The 20,815-nt window shown below is 48.7% G+C and overlaps 1 protein-coding gene across 8 annotated transcripts in view; it reads left to right on the plus strand.

Moving 5' to 3' along the window:
* DNAJC13 (DnaJ heat shock protein family (Hsp40) member C13) overlaps positions 1 to 20,815 on the plus strand; it is a 554,470-nt gene that overhangs the window by 423,337 nt on the left and 110,318 nt on the right. The gene's annotated exons all lie outside the window — the stretch shown is intronic.

Raw genomic sequence — 20,815 nt, forward strand, 5'->3', positions numbered from 1 at the left:
AGGAGGTGCATAGAGGGAGGTGCCAGCCCACACTCTCAAACTCTTAAAGTGCCAATGGCTCCTAATGGACCCGTCTATACCCCATGGTACTAATGTGGACTTCAGCATCCTCTACGGACTACGAGAAAAGGATTTACCAGTAGGTAATTAAAATCCTATTTTCTGCCATAGAGCAGGATTTAGCGCAATCCAGAATAGTCAGGATGCCTATTCACATGTTCATATAGCACTTTTCTGTCACCGCTATGTTAGGTTGCTATCCTCCAGCCACAATTTCAGGCCCTACCATTTGGGCTGACCACAGCTCCCAGAGTATTCACCAAAATAGGGTAGTGATGGCATCTTATCTCTGTTAGCAGGAGATAAGTATTTTATAAAAATCCATACCTCAACGATTTAATAATCCTGGCACAGGCTCAGGAATTGTTCACTGTCATCTGTAACAGACAATAGCTGTTTACAGAGATATGGTTGGCTCATAAACTGGGCAAGAACGTTCTGGTTCCGTCACATCGGAGGACTCAGTTGGGGGGCTGTGTTGGAATTGGGTACTCAGTAATCTACCTCTGAACAAAATATCCAACATTAATTTAAGGATTCAGGAGTTGCTACACATTCAAACGGTATCTATTTACGCGGTAGTGTGTGTGATGGGTTAGATGGTGTAGACAATGGACATGATGGAATATACTTAGGTTCATTAGATACATCTGCAATGTCTGACCATTTCTTGGTAGAAAGGTTTTTCATCAGACAATAAAATTGCAGATTATGGTCTTTTCCTGGAAGTTAGGAGATCAATAGCTTGATGGTTTTTGGACATCCTATCCTGGACAAAGGAAGGCTTCTTTATATATCATATGGCAACTCTGACAATGGATGCCAGCTTGTGGGGCTGGGGTGAAGTGTCAGGAAGGAGTTGCCTCCAGGGGCAGTGGACCAAGGAAGAAATGTTGCCTACTAATAAATATATTGGAACCTCGGGCCATATATATGGCATTTATTCAGGCAAAGAATATCCTTTTGATGAATCCAGATCGAATCTTTTTGGACATGCAATGGCAGTGGCGTACCTCAACCATCAGGGAGGATCTCGCAGCCAAAACATAATGAAGGAGGTAAGTCACACTTAAAGTTGGACAGAACTTCGTTAGCCAGCCTTGTCAGCAGTACTCATTCCAGCAGTCTTAAACTGGGCAGCAGATTTTCTTAGTCATCTCGCCATTCAGGTAAACGTATGGACTTATACCCCTAGGTCTCAAAAACTCTGGTAGATGATGGGGGTTGCCGGAGATACATCTCATGCCGTCCGGTCAGAACAACAAAGGCTACGCATACGGGTCAAGAACAAATCCCAAAGCGATCTTCTGGAGGACTTGTAAACTTTCGTCTGGTTCACGTGTTTCCACCAATCACCTGGTGATACAGGGTGATACGAAAGGTAAGACAAGGTAAGGGTGCTGTGATACTAACAGCTCCAGCGTGGTCCAGAAGACATTGATACACAGAGCTACAGAGGTGGTCAATGGATACTCCATTCATACTTTTTCAGCGGACAGATCTACCATCTCAGGGTCAGGTTATCACAAACACCCGTATGGACTGTGTTTGACTCTCAAGACTTCCATCCTGAAGGCAAGAGGACTCTCATAACAGGTAATTCTAAATGCTCAGAGCAAGGAAAATTTCTTAGTTCGCATTTATCACCAAATATGGCAAGATTATCTTCAGTGGTGTAGGGGTCAAATATTTGACTCTTGGATTTTCAGAATTTCCAGAATCTTAGCATTTTTTTCAGGTAGGAAATGAATGCATAAAGGTTATGACCGACTTCCTTGAGAGTACAAGTGTCAGCATTGACTGTATGGTTCCAAAAGAAAATTGTTAACCTACAGGATGTGCGCATTTTTTTCCAGGGAATGCGACACATTTAACCTCCTTTCTCTGACGTCCTAGTGGATGCTGGGAACTCCGTAAGGACCATGGGGAATAGCGGGCTCCGAAGGAGACTGGGCACATCTAAGAAAGAATTAGGACTACCTGGTGTGCACTGGCTCCTCCCTCTATGCCCCTCCTCCAGACCTCAGTTAGAATTCTGTGCCCGGCCGAGCTGGTTGCACACTAGGGGCTCTCCTGAGCTCCTAGAAAAGAAAGTATATATTTAGGTTTATTATTTTCAGTGAGATCTGCTGGCAACAGACTCACTGCTACGAGGGACTTAGGGGAGAAGAAGCGAACCTACCTGCTTGCAGCTAGCTTGGGCTTCTTAGGCTACTGGACACCATTAGCTCCAGAGGGATTGAACACAGGCCCAGCCTCGGTTGTCCGGAGCCGCGCCGCCGTCCCCCTTGCAGAGCCAGAAGCAAGAAGAACGTCCAGGAAATCGGCGGCTGAAGACTCCGGTCTTCATTAAGGTAGCGCACAGCACTGCAGCTGTGCGCCATTGCTCCCCATGCACACCACACACTCCGGTCACTGATGGGTGCAGGGCGCTGGGGGGGGGCGCCCTGGGCTGCAATAAGAGTACCTTATATTGGCATAAAACACATAATATAGTCAGTAAGACTATATATGTGTAAAGTCCCCTGCCAAAAATATCCTTAAAAAAGCGGGAGAAGTCCGCCGAGAAGGGGGCGGGGCTATCTCCCTCAGCACACTGGCGCCATTTCCTCTCACAGCTCCGCTGGAGGGACGCTCCCCAGGCTCTTCCCTGCAGTTTCCAGGCTCAATAGAGTGAAAAAGAGAGGGGGGGCACTAAATATAGGCGCAAACTGTATATTTATAGCAGCTATAGGGGAAAAATCACTGTGTGTAGTGTGAATCCCTGCATTATATAGCGCTCTGGTGTGTGCTGGCATACTCTCTGTCTCCCCAAAGGACTTTGTGGGGTCCTGTCCTCAGTCAGAGCATTCCCTGTGTGTGTGCGTGTGTCGGTACGGCTGTGTCGACATGATTGATGAGGAAGATTATATGGAGGCGGAGCAGGTGCCGATAAGTGTGATGTCACCCCCTGCGGGGTCGACACCAGAGTGGGTGGATATGTGGAAGGTATTAACCAACAGTGTCAACTCCTTTACATAAAAGGCTAGATGACGTACAGCAGTGGGACAGCCGGCTTCTCAGCTTGTGCCTGCCCAGGCGTCTCAAAAGCCATCAGGGGCTCAAAAACGCCCGTTACCTCAGATGGCAGACACAGATGTCGACACGGAGTCTGACTCCAGTGTAGACGACGATGAGACAAATGTAAAATCCACAAGGGCCATCCGTTGTATGATTACGGCAATGAAAAATGTGTTGCACATTTCTGACATTAACCCAGTTACCACAAAAAAGGGTATTATAGTTGGGGAGAAAAAGCATCCAGTGGTTCTTCCCCCATCAGATGAATTGAATAAAGTGTGTGAAGTGGGGTTCCCCCGATAAGAAAATAGTAATTTCTAAAACGTTACTGATGGCGTACCCTGTCCCGCCAAAGGACAGGTTACGTTGGGAGACGTCCCCTAGGGTGGAGAAGGCGCTCACACGCTTGGCAAAAAAGGTGGCACTGCCGTCTCAGGATACGGCCGCCTTATAGGAGCCTGCTGATAAAAAGCAGGAAGCTATCCTGAAGTCTGTATATACACACTCAGGTATTATACTGAGACCTGCAATTGTTTCAGTGTGTAGTGCTGCAGCAGCTTGGTCCGATACCCTGTCAGATAATATGGATACTAGACAGGGATACTATTTTGCTAACCATAGAGCATTTTAAAGACGTGGTCTTATATATGAGAGATGCACAGAGGGATATTTGCCGGCTGGCATCTAAAATTAAGGCAATGTCCATTTCTGCCAGAAGAGTATTATGGACTCGGCAGTGGACAGGTGATGCTGATTCTAAAAGGCACATGGAGGTTTTGCCTTATAAGAGTGAGGAATTGTTTGGGGAGGGTCTCTCAGACCTAGTATCCACAGCAACAGCTGGGAAGTCGACATTTTTACCTCAGGTTTCCTCACAGCCGAAGAAAGCACTGTATTATCAGGTACAGTCCTTTCGGCCACAAAAAGGCAAGCGGGTCAGAGGCGCTTCCTTTCTGCCCAGAGGCAGGGGAAGAGGGAAAAAGCTGCACCAGACAGCCAGTTCCCTGGAACCAAAATCCTCCCCCGCTTCCTCTAAAGTCCACCGCATGACGCTGGGGCTCCACAGGCGGAGCCAGGTGCGGTGGGGGCGCGTCTCCAGAACTTCAGCGACCAGTGGGTTCGCTCACAGGTAGATCCCTGGGTTCTACAAGTGGTATCTCAGGGATACAAGCTGGAGTTAGAGGCCACTCCCCCTCGCCGTTACCTCAAATCTGCCTTGCCGGCTGCTCCCAAAGAAAGGGAGGTAGTACTGGACGCTATTCACAAGCTGTACTTCCAGCAGGTGATAATCAAGGTACCCCCCCCCCCCCCCCCCCCCTTCAACAGGGGCGGGGTTACTATTCCACAAGGTTGTGGTACCGAAACCAGATGGTTCGGTGAGACCCATCCTAAATTTAAAATTCTTGAATACTTATATACTTAAGTTCAAGTTCAAGATGGAATCGCTCAGGGCGGTTATACAAGCCTGGAAGAGGGTGTCCCCATGTACCCACCTCACCAGGAGTACCTCAGGTTTGTGGTACAGGACTGTCATTACCAATGCCAGACGTTGCCGTTTGGTCTGTCCACGGCACCGAGGGTATTTACCAACGTAATGGCCAAAATGATGATACTCCTTAGAAAGAAGGGAGTTATAATTATCCCGTACTTGGACGATCTCCTGAAAAGGCGAGGTCCAAGGAGCAGTTGCTAGTCAGCGTAGCACTATCTCAGGAAGTGCTGCATCAGCACGGCTGGATCCTGAATATCCCAAAGTTGCAGCTGATTCCCGCGACGCGTCTGCTGTTCCTGGGTATGATTCTGGACACAGAACAGAAGAAGGTTTTTCTCCCGGAGGAGAAGGCCCAGGAATTATCATCTCTGGTCAGGGACCTCCTGCAACCAAAACAGGTGTCGGTGCATCACTGCACGCGAATCCTGGGAAAGATGGTAGCTCTTACGAAGCGTTTCCCTTTGGCAGGTTCCATGCGAGGATCTTCCAGTGGGATCTCTTGGACAAGTGGTCCGAATCGCATCTTCAGATGCATCGGTGGATCACCCTGTCACCAAGGGCCAGGGTGTCTCTGCTGTGGTGGCTGCAGAGTGCTCATCTTCGTGAAGGCCGCAGATTCGGCATACAGGACTGGGTCCTGGTGACCACGAATGCAAGCCTCCGAGGGTGGGGGGCAGTCACTCAGGGAAGAAAACGTCCAAGGACAAAAACTTCCTTGCATATAAATATTCTGGAACTACGGGTCATTTACAATGCCCTGAGTAAAACAGAATCCCTGCTTCAAAAACAACCGGTGCTGATTCAGTCAGACAACATCACGGCTGTCGCCCATGTAAATCGACAGGGCGGCACAAGAAGCAGGATAGCAATGGCAGAAGCCACAAGGATTCTTCGATGGGCGGAGAATCACGTGATAGCACTGTCAGCAGTGTTCATTCCGGAAGTGGAAAACTGGGAAGCAGACTTCCTCAGCAGACACAACCTCCACCCGGGAGAGTGGGGACTTCATCCAGAAGTCTTCAAGCTGATTGTACACCGGTGGGAACGACCACAGGTGGACATGATGGCGTCCCGCCTCAATAAAAGGCTAAAAAGATATTGCGCCAGGTCAAGGGACCCTCAGGCGATAGCTGTGGACGCTCTAGTGACACCGTGGGTGTACCAGTCGGTTTATGTGTTCCCTCCTCTTCCTCTCATACCCAAGGTACTGAGGAGAATAAGAAGGAGAAGAGTAATAACTATAATCATTGTTCCGGATTGGCCAAGAAGAGCTTGGTACCCAGAACTTCAAGAAATTATCTCAGAGGACCCATGGCCTCTGCCGCTCAGACAGGACCTGCTGCAGCAGGGGCCCTGTCTGTTCCAAGACTTACCGCGATTACGTTTGACGGCATGGCGGTTGAACACCGGATCCTGAAGGAAAAGGGCATTCCGGAGGAAGTCATCCCTACGCTGATTAAAGCTAGGAAGGATGTGACCGCAATACATTATCACCGCATATGGCAAAAATATGTTGCGTGGTGTGAGGCCAGGAAGGCCCCAACGGAGGAATTTCAGCTGGGTCGTTTTCTGCACTTCCTACAGTCAGGGGTGACTATGGGCCTCAAATTGGGTTCCATTAAGGTCCAGATTTCGGCTCTGTCGATTTTCTTCCAAAAAGAACTGGCTTCACGGCCTGAAGTTCAGACTTTTGTTAAGGGAGTGCTGCATATTCAGCCCCCTTTTGTGCCTCCAGTGGCACCTTGGGATCTCAACGTGGTGTTGGATTTCCTAAAGTCGCATTGGTTTGAGCCACTTAAAACCGTGGAGCTAAAATATCTCACGTGGAAAGTGGTCATGCTGTTGCCCTTGGCTTCGGCCAGGCGTGTGTCAGAATTGGCGGCTTTGTCTTGTAAAAGCCCTTATCTGATTTTGCATATGGATAGGGCGGAATTGAGGACTCGTCCCCAATTTCCTCCTAAGGTGGTATCAGCGTTTCATTTGAACCACTCTATAGTGGTGCCTGCGGCTACTTGGGACTTGGAGGATTCCAAGTTGCTAGATGTAGTCAGGGCCCTGAAAATCTATGTTTCCAGGACGGCTAGAGTCAGGAAGACTGACTCGCTATTTATCCTGTATGCACCCAACAAGCTGGGTGCTACTGCTTCAAAGCAGACTATTGCTCGCTGGATCTGTAGCACGATTCAACTTGCACATTCTGCGGCTGGACTGCCGCATCCTAAATCTGTAAAAGCCCATTCTATGAGGAAAGTGGGCTCTTCTTGGGCGGCTGCCCGAGGGGTCTCGGCTTTACAACTTTGCCGAGCTGCTACTTGGTCGGGTTCAAACACATTTGCAAAATTCTACAAGTTTGATACCCTGGCTGAGGAGGACCTTGAGTTTGCTCATATGGTGCTGCAGAGTCATCCGCAGTCTCCCGCCCGTTTGGGAGCTTTGGTATAATCCCCATGGTCCTTACGGAGTTCCCAGCATCCACTAGGACGTCAGAGAAAATAAGAATTTACTCACCGGTAATTCTATTTCTCGTAGTCCGTAGTGGATGCTGGGCGCCCATCCCAAGTGCGGATTGTCTGCAATACCTGTATATAGTTATTGCTTAACTAAAGGGTTATTGTTTGGAGCCATCTGTTGAGAGGCTCAGTTGTTATACTGTTAACTGGGTATAGTATCACGAGTTGTACGGTGTGATTGGTGTGGCTGGTATGAGTCTTACCCGGGATTCCAAATCCTTTCCTTATTGTGTCAGCTCTTCCGGGCACAGTTTCCTAACTGAGGTCTGGAGGAGGGGCATAGAGGGAGGAGCCAGTGCAGACCAGGTAGTCCTAATTCTTTCTTAGATGTGCCCAGTCTCCTTCAGAGCCCGCTATTCCCCATGGTCCTTACGGAGTTCCCAGCATCCACTACGGACTACGAGAAATAGAATTACCGGTGAGTAAATTCTTATTTTTGCTCTTCCTGCAGTGCCTTGGGATTTAAGTTAGTCCTAAAGGCCCTTTAGGCTATCCTAATTGAACCACTTGAAAGATTGGATCTTAGATGGTTGACAGCTAAAGTTCTTTTTCTACTGACCTTGCTTTTGTTAGAAGAATTTCAGATTTAATGGCATTGTTATGTCATCCTCCATTTCTGAATTATTTATACAGATAGAGCAGTTCTTTGAACCAAGGGGTAAATTTACTAAGATGGGAGTTCTTTTTAAGATAGGATGTAACTCATAGCAGCCAATCAGATTCTTCATATTATTTATCTAGCACTTTCTAGAAGATAATACCCGGAATCTGATTGGTTGCTATGGGCAACATCCCATCTTAAATAGAACTCTCATCTTAGTAAATTTACCCCCAAATCTGGGTATCTTCCTAAGGTGGTTTCTAAATTCCATCTTAACGAAGAAATTGTAGTCTCGGTCTTAAGGGCCAGACTTTACTGCGGAAGATGCATCGTTGGACGTAGTACGTGATGTGGATCATACCAGTGCCATCAGAAAGACGGATACTCTCTTCATTCTCTATGAATTTCACAAGAGATGATGGCCTGCGAATAAGCAGACACTGATAAGGTGGCTTCGGATGACGAGTTCAGAAGCATATTTTCAAGCTGATCTCCCTGTTCTGGCTAATGTCTCTGTTCACTCTACTCATAAGGGAGGTCCATCATGGGCAGCACAAAGTGGTGCTTCAGCAGAACAGATTTGTAAGGCAGCCACACAGTCTTCCATTAACACATTCATTAGACATTATGCCATGGATACCTTTGCCTCTGATGACGCTGAATTCGGGTGAAGGATTCTCCTGGCCAATCAGGAGCGTCTCCACCACTAAATTGCTTTGGGAAATCCCAGTGTTATCCTGTGGATAACCTGTGGACCTTCCGGAGAAATATATACGTTATGGTAAGAACTTACCGTTGATAACGGTATTTCTCTGACGTCCTAGTGGATGCTGGGAACTCCGTAAGGACCATGGGGAACAGCGGGCTCCGCAGGAGACTGGGCACAACCAAAGAAAGCTTCAGGTCACCTGGTGTGCACTGGCTCCTCCCACCATGACCCTCCTCCAAGCCTCAGTTATATTTTGTGCCCGGCCGAGGTTGGATGCAAACTAGGGGCTCTCCTGAGCTTCTAGAAAGAAAGTATAGAATTAGGTTTTTTATTTTCAGTGAGACCTGCTGGCAACAGGCTCACTGCAGCGAGGGACTAAGGGGAGAAGAAGCGAACCTGCCTGCTTGCAGCCAGCTTGGGCTTCTTAGGCTACTGGACACCATTAGCTCCAGAGGGATCGACCGCAGGCCCAGCCTTGGTGTTCGGTCCCGGAGCCGCGCCGCCGTCCCCCTTACAGAGCCAGAAGCAAGAAGAGGTCCAGAAAATCGGCGGCAGAAGACATCAGTCTTCACCAAGGTAGCGCACAGCACTGCAGCTGTGCGCCATTGCTCCTCATACACACTTCACACTCCGGTCACTGAGGGTGCAGGGCGCTTGGGGGGGGGGGCGCCCTGAGCAGCAATAAAAACACCTTGGCTGGCAAAAATACCACAATATATAGCCCCAGAGGCTATATATGTGGTAAATACCCCTGCCAGAATCCAGAAAAAAGCGGGAGAAAAGTCCGTGAAAAAGGGGCGGAGCTATCTCCCTCAGACACACTGGCGCCATTTTCTCTTCACAGTGCAGCTGGAAGAAAGCTCCCCAGGCTCTCCCCTGTAGTTTTCAGGCTCAAAGGGTTAAAAAGAGAGGGGGGGCACTAAATTTAGGCGCAATATTATATATACAAGCAGCTATTGGGGAAATTTCACTCAGTTATAGTGTTAATCCCCACATTATATAGCGCTCTGGTGTGTGCTGGCATACTCTCTCTCTGTCTCCCCAAAGGGCTTTGTGGGGTCCTGTCCTCAGTCAGAGCATTCCCTGTGTGTGTGCGGTGTGTCGGTACGGCTGTGTCGACATGTTTAATGAGGAGGCTTATATGGTGACGGAGCAGATGCCGATAAATGTGATGTCGCCCCCTGTGGGGCCGACACCAGAGTGGATGGTTAGGTAAAAGGTATTAACCGACAGTGTCAACTCCTTACATAAAAGGGTGGATGACGTAACAGCTGTGGGACAGCCGGCTTCTCAGTCCGCGCCTGCCCAGGCGTCTCAAAGGCCATCAGGGGCTCAAAAACGCCCGCTCACTCAGATGGCAGACACAGATGTCGACACGGAGTCTGACTCCAGTGTCGACAAGGTTGAGACATATACACAATCCACTAGGAACATCCGTGACTTGATCCCGGCAATAAAAAAAAAATGTGTTACACATTTCTGACATTAACCCTCTAAAAATGGGTTTTTATGTTGGGGAGAAAAAGCAGGCAGTGTTTTGTTCCCCCATCAGATGAATGAATGAAGTGTGTGAAAAGCGTGGGTTCTCCCCGATAAGAAACTGGTAATTTCTAAAAAGTTACTGATGGCGTACCCTTTCCCGCCAGAGGATAAGTTACGCTGGGAGATATCCCCTAGGGTGGATAAGGCGCTCACACTGCCGTTTTAGGAACGGCCACTTTGAAGGTACCTGTTGATAAAAAGCAGGAGGCTATCCTGAAGTCTGTATTTACACACTCAGGTACTAGACTGAGACCTGCAGATCGTGCTGCTGCAGCGTGGTCGGTGACCCTGTCAAACATGAGAACATATTAAAGACGTCGTCTTATATATGAGGGATGCACAGAGGGATATTTTGCCGGCTGGCATCCAAAATGAATGTAATGTCCATTCTGTCAGGAGGGTATTAGAGACCTGTCACTGGACAGGTGATGCTGACTTTAAAAGGCGCATAGAGATTCTGCCTTATAAGGGTGAGGAATTATTTGGGGATGGTCTCTGGGACCTCGTATCCTCAGCAACAGCTGGGAAGAAATATTTTTACCTCAGGTTTCCTCACAGACTAGGAAAGCACTGTATTATCAGGTACAGTCCTTTCGGCTTCAGAAAAGCAAGCGGATCAAAGGCGCTTCCTTTCTGTACAGAGACATGGGAAGAGGGAAAAAGCTGCACCAGTCAGCCTGTTCCCAGAATCAAAATTCTTCTCTCGCTTCCTCTGAGTCCACAGCATGACGCGGGGGCTCCACAGGTGTAGCCAGGTACGGTGGGGGGCCGTCTCAAAAATTTCAGCGATCAGTGGGCTCGCTCACAGGTGGATCCCTGTTTCATTCAAGTAGTATTTCAGGGGTACAAGCTGGAATTCGAGATGTCTCCCCCCCGCCGTTTCCTCAAATATGCCTTGCCGACAACTCCCTCAGGCAGGGAGGCTGCGCTAGAGGCAATTAATAAGCTGTATTCCCAGCAGGTAATACTCAAGGTGCCCCTACTTCAACAAGGACGGGGTTACTATTCCACACGGTTTGGGGTACCGAAACCGCATGGTTCGGTGTGACCCATTTTATATTTAAAATCCTTGAACACATACATAAAAAAATTCAAGTTCAAGATGGAATCGCTCAGGGCGGTTATTGCAAGCCTGGACGAGGGGGATTACATGGGATCCCGGGACATCAAGGATGCTTACCTGCATATCCCCATTTACCATCCTCGCCAGGAGTACCTCAGATTTGTGGTACAGGATTACCATTACCAAGTCCAGACACTGCCGTTTGGACTGTACATGGCACCGAGGGTGTTTACCAAGGTAATGGCCGAAATGATGATACTCCTTCAAAAAAAAAAAGGGAGTTTTAATTATCCCGTACTTGGACAATCTCCTTATAAGGACAAGGTCCAAGGAGCAGTTGCTAGTCGGGGTAGCACTATTTTGGAAAGTGCTACAACAGCACGGTTGGATTCTAAACAGTCCAAAGTCACAGCTGGTTCCTACGACACGTCTACTGTTCCTGGGGATGGTTCTGGACACAGAACAGAAATAAGTGTTTCTCTATCGTCCTAGTGGATGCTGGGGTTCCTGAAAGGACCATGGGGGATAGCGGCTCCGCAGGAGACAGGGCACAAAAAGTAAAGCTTTTTCCGATCAGGTGGTGTGCACTGGCTCCTCCCCCTATGACCCTCCTCCAGACTCCAGTTAGATTTTTGTGCCCGGCCGAGAAGGGTGCAATCTAGGTGGCTCTCCTAAAGAGCTGCTTAGAGAAAGTTTAGCTAGGTTTTTTATTTTACAGTGATTCCTGCTGGCAACAGGATCACTGCAGCGAGGGACTGAGGGGAGAAGGAGTCAACTCACCTGCGTGCAGGATGGATTGGTTTCTTGGCTACTGGACATCAAGCTCCAGAGGGACGATCACAGGTACAGCCTGGATGGTCACCGGAGCCACGCCGCCGGCCCCCTTGCAGATGCTGAAATCAGAAGAGGTCCAGAATCGGCGGCTGAAGACTCCTGCAGTCTTCTAAAGGTAGCGCACAGCACTGCAGCTGTGCGCCATTTTCCTCTCAGCACACTTCACACGGCAGTCACTGAGGGTGCAGGGCGCTGGGAGGGGGGCGCCCTGGGAGGCAAATGAGTACCTATAAAGGCTAAAAATACCTCACATATAGCCCTAGAGGCTATATGGAGATATTTAACCCCTGCCTAATTTTTCTAAATAGCGGGAGACGAGCCCGCCGGAAAAGGGGCGGGGCCTATCTCCTCAGCACACGGCGCCATTTCCTCTCACAGCTCCGCTGGTCAGGACGGCTCCCAAGTCTCTCCCCTGCACTGCACTACAGAAACAGGGTAAAACAGAGAGGGGGGGGCACATTTATGGCGATATTTTGATATAACAAAGCAGCTATAAGGGAGCACTTATTATAAGGCTATCCCTGATATATATATATAGCGCTTTTGGTGTGTGCTGGCAAACTCTCCCTCTGTCTCCCCAAAGGGCTAGTGGGTCCTGTCTTCGTTAGGAGCATTCCCTGTGTGTCTGCTGTGTGTCGGTACGTGTGTGTCGACATGTATGAGGACGATATTGGTGTGGAGGCGGAGCAATTGCCAAATATGAGGATGTCACCCCCTAGGGAGTCGACACCAGAATGGATGCCTTTATTTATGGAACTACGGGATAGTGTCAACACGCTAAAGCAGTCGTTTGACGACATGAGACGGCCGGACAATCAATTAGTGCCTGTCCAGGCGACTCAAACACCGTCAGGGGCTGTGAAACGCCCTTTGCCTCAGTCGGTCGACACAGACCCAGACACAGGCGATGACTCCAGTGGTGACGGTGACGAATCAACCGTATTTTCCAGTAGGGCCACACGTTATATGATTTTGGCAATGAAGGAGGCGTTACATTTAGCTGATACTACAGGTACCACTAAACAGGGTATTATGTGGGGTATGAAAAAACTACCTATAGTTTTTCCTGAATCAGAAGAACTAAATGACGTGTGTAATGAAGCGTGGGTTGCCCCTGATAAAAAGCTGATAATTTCAAAGAAATTATTGGCATTATACCCTTTCCCGCCAGAGGTTAGGGAGCGCTGGGAAACACCTCCTAGGGTGGACAAGGCGCTAACACGCTTATCTAAACAAGTGGCGTTACCCTCTCCTGAGACGGCCGCACTTAAAGATCCATCAGATAGGAGGATGGAAAATATCCAAAAAAGTATATACACACATGCAGGTGTTATACTACGACCAGCTGTAGCGACTGCCTGGATGGGCAGTGCGGGGGTAGTTTGGTCAGAATCCCTGATTGAAAATATTGATACCCTGGACAGGGACAATATTTTACTGTCGTTAGAACAAATAAAGGATGCATTTCTTTATATGCGTGATGCACAGAGGGATATATGCACACTGGCATCACGGGTAAGTGCTATGTCCATTTCGGCCAGAAGAGCTTTATGGACGCGACAGTGGACAGGCGATGCGGATTCAAAACGGCATATGGAAGTTTTGCCGTATAAAGGGGAGGAGTTATTTGGAGTCGGTCTATCAGATTTGGTGGCCACGGCTACAGCCGGGAAATCCACCTTTCTACCTCAAGTCACTCCCCAACAGAAAAAGGCACCGACTTTTCAACCGCAGCCCTTTCGTTCCTTTAAAAATAAGAGAGCAAAGGGCTATTCATATCTGCCACGAGGCAAAGGTCGAGGGAAGAGACAGCAACACGCAGCTCCTTCCCAGGATCAGAAGCCCTCCCCGGCTTCTACAAAAGCCTCAGCATGACGCTGGGGCTTCTCAAGCGGACTCGGGGACCGTGGGGGGTCGTCTCAAAAATTACAGCGCGCAGTGGGCTCACTCGCAAGTAGATCCCTGGATCCTGCAGATAATATCTCAGGGATACAGGTTGGAATTAGAGACAGATCCACCTCGCCGTTTCCTGAAGTCTGCTTTACCAACGTCCCCCTCCGAAAGGGAGACGGTGTTGGAAGCCATTCACAAGCTGTACTCTCAGCAGGTGATAGTCAAGGTACCTCTTCTGCAACAAGGGAAGGGGTATTATTCCACTCTTTTTGTGGTACCGAAGCCGGATGGCTCGGTAAGGCCTATTCTAAATCTGAAGTCCTTGAACCTGTACATAAAGAAGTTCAAGTTCAAAATGGAGTCACTCAGAGCAGTGATAGCGAACCTGGAAGAGGGGGACTTTATGGTATCCTTGGACATCAAGGATGCGTATCTCCACGTTCCAATTTACCCCTCACACCAGGGGTACCTCAGGTTCGTTGTACAAAACTGTCACTATCAGTTTCAGACGCTGCCGTTCGGATTGTCCACGGCACCTCGGATCTTTACAAAGGTAATGGCCGAGATGATGATTCTTCTTCGAAGAAAAGGCGTATTAATTATCCCATACTTGGACGATCTCCTAATAAGGGCGAGGTCCAGAGAACAGCTAGAGATGGGATTAGCACTGTCTCAGGAAGTGCTAAAACAGCACGGGTGGATTCTGAATATTCCAAAATCCCAGTTAATGCCGACAACTCGTCTGCTGTTCCTAGGGATGATTCTGGACACGGTTCAGAAAAAGGTTTTTCTCCCGGAGGAAAAAGCCAAGGAGTTATCCGAGCTTGTCAGGAACCTCCTAAAACCAGGAAAGGTGTCTGTACATCAATGCACAAGAGTCCTGGGAAAAATGGTGGCTTCTTACGAAGCAATTCCATTCGGCAGATTCCACGCAAGAATTTTCCAAAGGGATCTGTTGAACAAATGGTCAGGGTCGCATCTTCAGATGCACCTGCGGATAACCCTGTCTCCAAGGACAAGGGTGTCTCTTCTGTGGTGGTTGCAGAGTGCTCATCTATTGGAGGGCCGCAGATTCGGCATACAGGATTGGATCCTGGTGACCACGGACGCCAGCCTGAGAGGCTGGGGAGCAGTCACACAAGGAAGAAACTTCCAGGGAGTATGGACGAGCCTGGAAACGTCTCTTCACATAAACATTCTGGAACTAAGAGCAATATACAATGCTCTAAGCCAGGCAGAACCTCTGCTTCAGGGAAAACCGGTGTTGATCCAGTCGGACAACATCACGGCAGTCGCCCATGTGAACAGACAGGGCGGCACAAGAAGCAGGAGTGCAATGGCAGAAGCTGCAAGAATTCTTCGCTGGGCAGAGAATCATGTGATAGCACTGTCAGCAGTGTTCATCCCGGGAGTGGACAACTGGGAAGCAGACTTCCTCAGCAGACACGATCTTCACCCGGGAGAGTGGGGACTTCATCCAGAAGTCTTCCACATGCTGGTAACCCGTTGGGAAAGACCAATGGTGGACATGATGGCGTCTCGCCTCAACAAAAAACTGGACAGGTATTGCGCCAGGTCAAGAGATCCGCAGGCAATAGCTGTGGACGCGCTGGTAACGCCTTGGGTGTACCAGTCGGTGTATGTGTTTCCTCCTCTGCCTCTCATACCAAAAGTATTGAGAATTATACGGCAAAGAGGCGTAAGAACGATACTAGTGGTTCCGGATTGGCCAAGAAGGACTTGGTACCCGGAACTTCAAGAGATGATCACGGAAGATCCGTGGCCTCTACCTCTAAGGAGGGACTTGCTTCAGCAGGGTCCCTGTCTGTTTCAAGACTTACCGCGGCTGCGTTTGACGGCATGGCGGTTGAACGCCGGATCCTAAAGGAAAAAGGCATGCCGGAAGAAGTCATTCCTACTTTGATTAAAGCAAGGAAGGAAGTAACCGTGCAACATTATCACCGAATTTGGCGAAAATATGTTGCGTGGTGCGAAGATCGGAGTGCTCCGACGGAGGAATTTCAACTGGGTCGATTCCTACATTTCCTGCAATCAGGATTGTCAATGGGTCTCAAATTGGGATCTATTAAGGTTCAAATTTCGGCCCTGTCGATTTTCTTTCAAAAAGAATTGGCTTCAGTCCCTGAAGTCCAGACCTTTGTTAAGGGAGTGCTGCATATACAGCCTCCTGTGGTGCCTCCAGTGGCACCGTGGGATCTCAATGTGGTTTTGGATTTCCTAAAATCTCATTGGTTTGAACCACTAAAAAAGGTGGATTTGAAATATCTCACATGGAAAGTGACCATGCTTATAGCCCTGGCTTCTGCCAGGAGAGTGTCAGAATTGGCAGCTTTATCTTACAAAAGCCCATATCTGATTTTCCATTCGGACAGGGCAGAACTGCGGACTCGTCCGCATTTTCTCCCTAAGGTGGTGTCAGCATTTCATCTGAACCAGCCTATTGTAGTGCCTGCGGCTACAAGTGACTTGGAGGACTCCAAGTTACTGGACGTTGTCAGAGCATTAAAAATATATATTGCAAGGACAGCTGGAGTCAGAAAATCTGACTCGTTGTTTATATTGTATGCACCCAACAAGATGGGTGCTCCGGCGTCTAAGCAGACGATTGCTCGTTGGATCTGTAGCACAATCCAACTTGCACATTCTGTGGCAGGCCTGCCACAGCCTAAATCTGTAAAGGCCCACTCCACAAGGAAGGTGGGCTCATCTTGGGCGGCTGCCCGAGGGGTCTCGGCATTACAACTTTGCCGAGCAGCTACGTGGTCAGGGGAGAACACGTTTGTAAAATTTTACAAATTTGATACTCTGGCTAAGGAGGACCTGGAGTTCTCTCATTCGGTGCTGCAGAGTCATCCGCACTCTCCCGCCCGTTTGGGAGCTTTGGTATAATCCCCATGGTCCTTTCAGGAACCCCAGCATCCACTAGGACGATAGAGAAAATAAGATTTTACTTACCGATAAATCTATTTCTCGGAGTCCGTAGTGGATGCTGGGCGCCCATCCCAAGTGCGGATTATCTGCATAAATTGTACATAGTTATTGTTAACTAATTCGGGTTATTGTTGAAGGAAGCCATCTTTCAGAGGCTCCGCTGTTATCATACTGTTAACTGGGTTTAGATCACAAGTTGTACGGTGTGATTGGTGTGGCTGGTATGAGTCTTACCCGGGATTCAAAATCCTCCCTTATTGTGTACGCTCGTCCGGGCACAGTACCTAACTGGAGTCTGGAGGAGGGTCATAGGGGGAGGAGCCAGTGCACACCACCTGATCGGAAAAAGCTTTACTTTTTGTGCCCTGTCTCCTGCGGAGCCGCTATCCCCCATGGTCCTTTCAGGAACCCCAGCATCCACTACGGACTCCGAGAAATAGATTTATCGGTAAGTAAAATCTTATTTTCTCCCGGAGGAGAAAGCCAAGGAGCTGTCATCTCTAGTCAGAGACCTCCTGAAGCCAAAACAGGTATCGGTGCATCATTGCACGCGAGTCTTGGGAAAAATGGTAGCTTCCTACGAAGCAATCCCATTCGGCAGGTTCCATGCAAGAACTTTTCAGTGGGACCTGTTGGACAAGTGGTCCGGATCACATCTTCAGATGCATCGGCTGATAACCCTGTCTTCAAGGACCAGGGTATCTCTACTGTGGTGGCTGCAGAGTGCCCATCTTCAAGAGGGCCGCAGGTTCGGCATACAGGACTAGGTCCTAGTGACCATGGATGCCAGCCTTTGAGGCTGGGGGCAGTCACACAGGGAAGAAACTTCCAGGGACTTTGGTCAAGTCAGGTGACTTCCCTACACATAAATATTCTGGAACTGAGGGCCATTTACAATGCCCTGAGTCAGGCAAGGCCTCTGCTTCAAAACCAGCCGGTACTGATCCAATCAGACAACATCACGGCAGTCGCCCATGTAAACCAACGGGGCGGCACAAGAAGCAGGATGGCGATGGCAGAAGCCACAAGGATTCTCCGATGGGCGGAAAATCATGTGTTAGCACTGTCAGCAGTGTTCATTCCCGGAGTGGACGACTGGGAAGCAGATCTTCTCAGCAGACACGACCTCCACCCGGGAGAGTGGGGATTTCATCCAGAAGTCTTCCAAAGGATTGTACACCATTGGGAAAGGCCACAGGTGGACATGATGGCGTCCCGCCTCAACAAAAAGCTATAAAAGATATTGCGCCAGGTCAAGGGACCCTCAGGCGATAGCTGTGGACGCTCTGGTAACACCGTGGGTGTACCAGTCGGTTTTATGTGTTCCCCCCTCTGCCTCTCATACAAAAGGTACTGAGAATAATAGGAAGGCGAAGAGTAAGAACGATACTCGTGGTTCCGGATTGGCCAAGAAGAGCTTGGTACCCAGAACTTCAAGAAATTAGATCAGAGGACCCATGGCCTCTGCCGCTCAGACAGGACCTGCGGCAGCAGGGGCCCTGTCTGTTCCAAGACTTACCGCGGCTACGTTTTGACGGCATGGCGGTTGAACGCCGGATCCTAAAGGAAAAGGGCATTCCGGAGGAAGTCATTCCTACGATGATTCAAGCCAGGAAAGATGTAACTGCAAAACATTATCACCGCATATGGCGGAAATATGTTGCTTGGTGTGAGTCCAAAAAAGGCCCCAACAGAGGATTTTCAACTAGGTCGATTTCTGCATTTCCTACAAGCAGGAGTGTCTATGGGCCTAAAATTAGGCTCCATTAAGATACAGATCTCGGCTCTGTCGATTTTCTTCCAGAAAGAACTAGCTTCAGTACCTGAAGTTCAGACATTGTAAAAGGAGTGCTGCATATTCAGCCCCCGGTTGTGCCTCCAGTGGCACCTTGGGTTCTCAACGTGGTGTTGAGTTTCTTAAAATCACATTGGTGTGAGCCACTAAAAACCGTGGATCTAAAATATCTCACGCGGAAAGTGGTCATGTTATTGGCCTTGGTTTCGGCCAGGCGTGTATCAGAATTGGCGGCTTTGTCATATAAAAGTCCTTATCTGATTTTCCATATGGATAGGGCAGAATTGAGGACTCGTCCCCAGTTTCTCCCTAAGGTGGTATCAGCTTTTCACTTGAACCAACCTATTGTAGTGCCTGCGGCTACTAGGGACTTGGAGGATTCCAAGTTACTGGATGTAGTCAGGGCCTTGAAAAATTATGTTTCCAGGACGGCTAGAGTCAGGAGAACTGACTCGCTGTTTATCCTGTATGCACCCAACAAACTGGGTGCTCCTGCTTCTAAGCAGACTATTGCTCGCTGGATTTGTAGCACAATTCAGCTGGCGCATTCTGCGGCTGAACTACCGCAGCCAAAATCTGTAAAAGCCCATTCCACAAGGAAGGTGGGCTCATCTTGGGCAGCTGCCCGAGGGGTCTCGGCTTTCCAACTTTGCCGAGCTGCAACTTGGTCAGGGGCAAACACGTTTGCTAAATTCTACAAAATTGATACCCTGGCTGAGGAGGACCTGGAGTTCTCTCATTCGGTGCTGCAAAGTCATCCGCACTCTCCCGCCCATTTGGGAGCTTTGGTATAATCCCCATGGTCCTTACGGAGTTCCCAGCATCCACTAGGACGTCAGAGAAAATAAGATTTTACTCACCGGTAAATCTATTTCTCGTAGTCCGTAGTGGATGCTGGGCGCCCATCCCAAGTGCGGATTGTCTGCAATACTTGTATATAGTTATTGCCTAACTAAAGGGTTATTGTTGAGCCATCTGTTGAGAGGCTCAGTTATATTCATACTGTTAACTGGGTATAGTATCACGAGTTATACGGTGTGATTGGTGTGGCTGGTATGAGTCTTACCCGGGATTCAAAATCCTTCCTTATTATGTCAGCTCGTCCGGGCACAGTGTCCTAACTGAGGCTTGGAGGAGGGTCATGGTGGGAGGAGCCAGTGCACACCAGGTGACCTGAAGCTTTCTTTGGTTGTGCCCTGTCTCCTGCGGAGCCCGCTGTTCCCCATGGTCCTTACGGAGTTCCCAGCATCCACTACGGACTACGAGAAATAGATTTACCGGTGAGTAAAATCTTATTTTCTCCTAAATCCATAGTGATCCCACCCTGACGCACCTGATTTGAGGATCCTTTTACTCACTAACCTCTTCTCTCTTGTATGGAAGGGTGTGTATGTGTGTTCTCCTCGCCTGATTATGGCGATCTATGATGCTCCTGCCTTGAGCTTTGGGAATACAACTGATTTGCCTGAACCAGGAGGTGGAGGTATATGGACGGGCTTGTTGCATGCTGGGAGGCCGAAAAGCTTTGACCGATTAGTGCAAATCCGCTGTCGCTTCATCATATCCCAATGTTATCCTGTGGATCCTGTGAACTTAGGAGAAATACCATTATCAACGGTACGTTCTTACCATAACGTATATATATGAAGGTGGCAATCACTTATTTTTATCATATTTATATGTTAAAGTGGTAGGGCTGGGGTGGAATGAGTAATATTGTTTTAGATATGTGTGTTGATTAAGATAAAAAGCTGCCATTTTGCCTGTCAACCATCAACTTTTTGACACACTACTATGAAAAATAAAATACTGCTTTAATATTTTTCACATCTGTTTTGTTGATTTAGAGTCACTGTCTATGCAACCCCATGTTTGTTTTTTTTGTTGTTGAAGAGTCTTGTATAGGAGTCTGTCACCTGCTGGATCTCTCATGCTCTTGCTGCAGGTGCTTTGAGCTTTAGAAAAACGATCAACAATTTAGTGATCGCAAAGCTACCTATTGTTTTGCAGGAGATGGAAATGTTACAAGCCATTAAGACTAATAGGCCCTACACATTAGACGATGTGCCGCCGAGGTGCCCGACGGCCGATACGGCGGCTGGGGGGCAGTGACGGGGGGAGTGAAGTTTCTACACTCCCCCCATCACCCGGCTCCATAGACGTGCAGGCAAATATGGACGATCTCGTCCATATTGGCCTGCATGCACAGCCGACATGTCACCAGCGATGAACGAGCGCGGGGCTGCGCATCGTTCATCGCTGGTGACTCCACACTGCACGATATGAACGTTATCTCGTTCATTA

Source organism: Pseudophryne corroboree, chromosome 5, assembly GCF_028390025.1.
Source record: "Pseudophryne corroboree isolate aPseCor3 chromosome 5, aPseCor3.hap2, whole genome shotgun sequence".
Lineage (NCBI taxonomy): Eukaryota > Metazoa > Chordata > Amphibia > Anura > Myobatrachidae > Pseudophryne > Pseudophryne corroboree.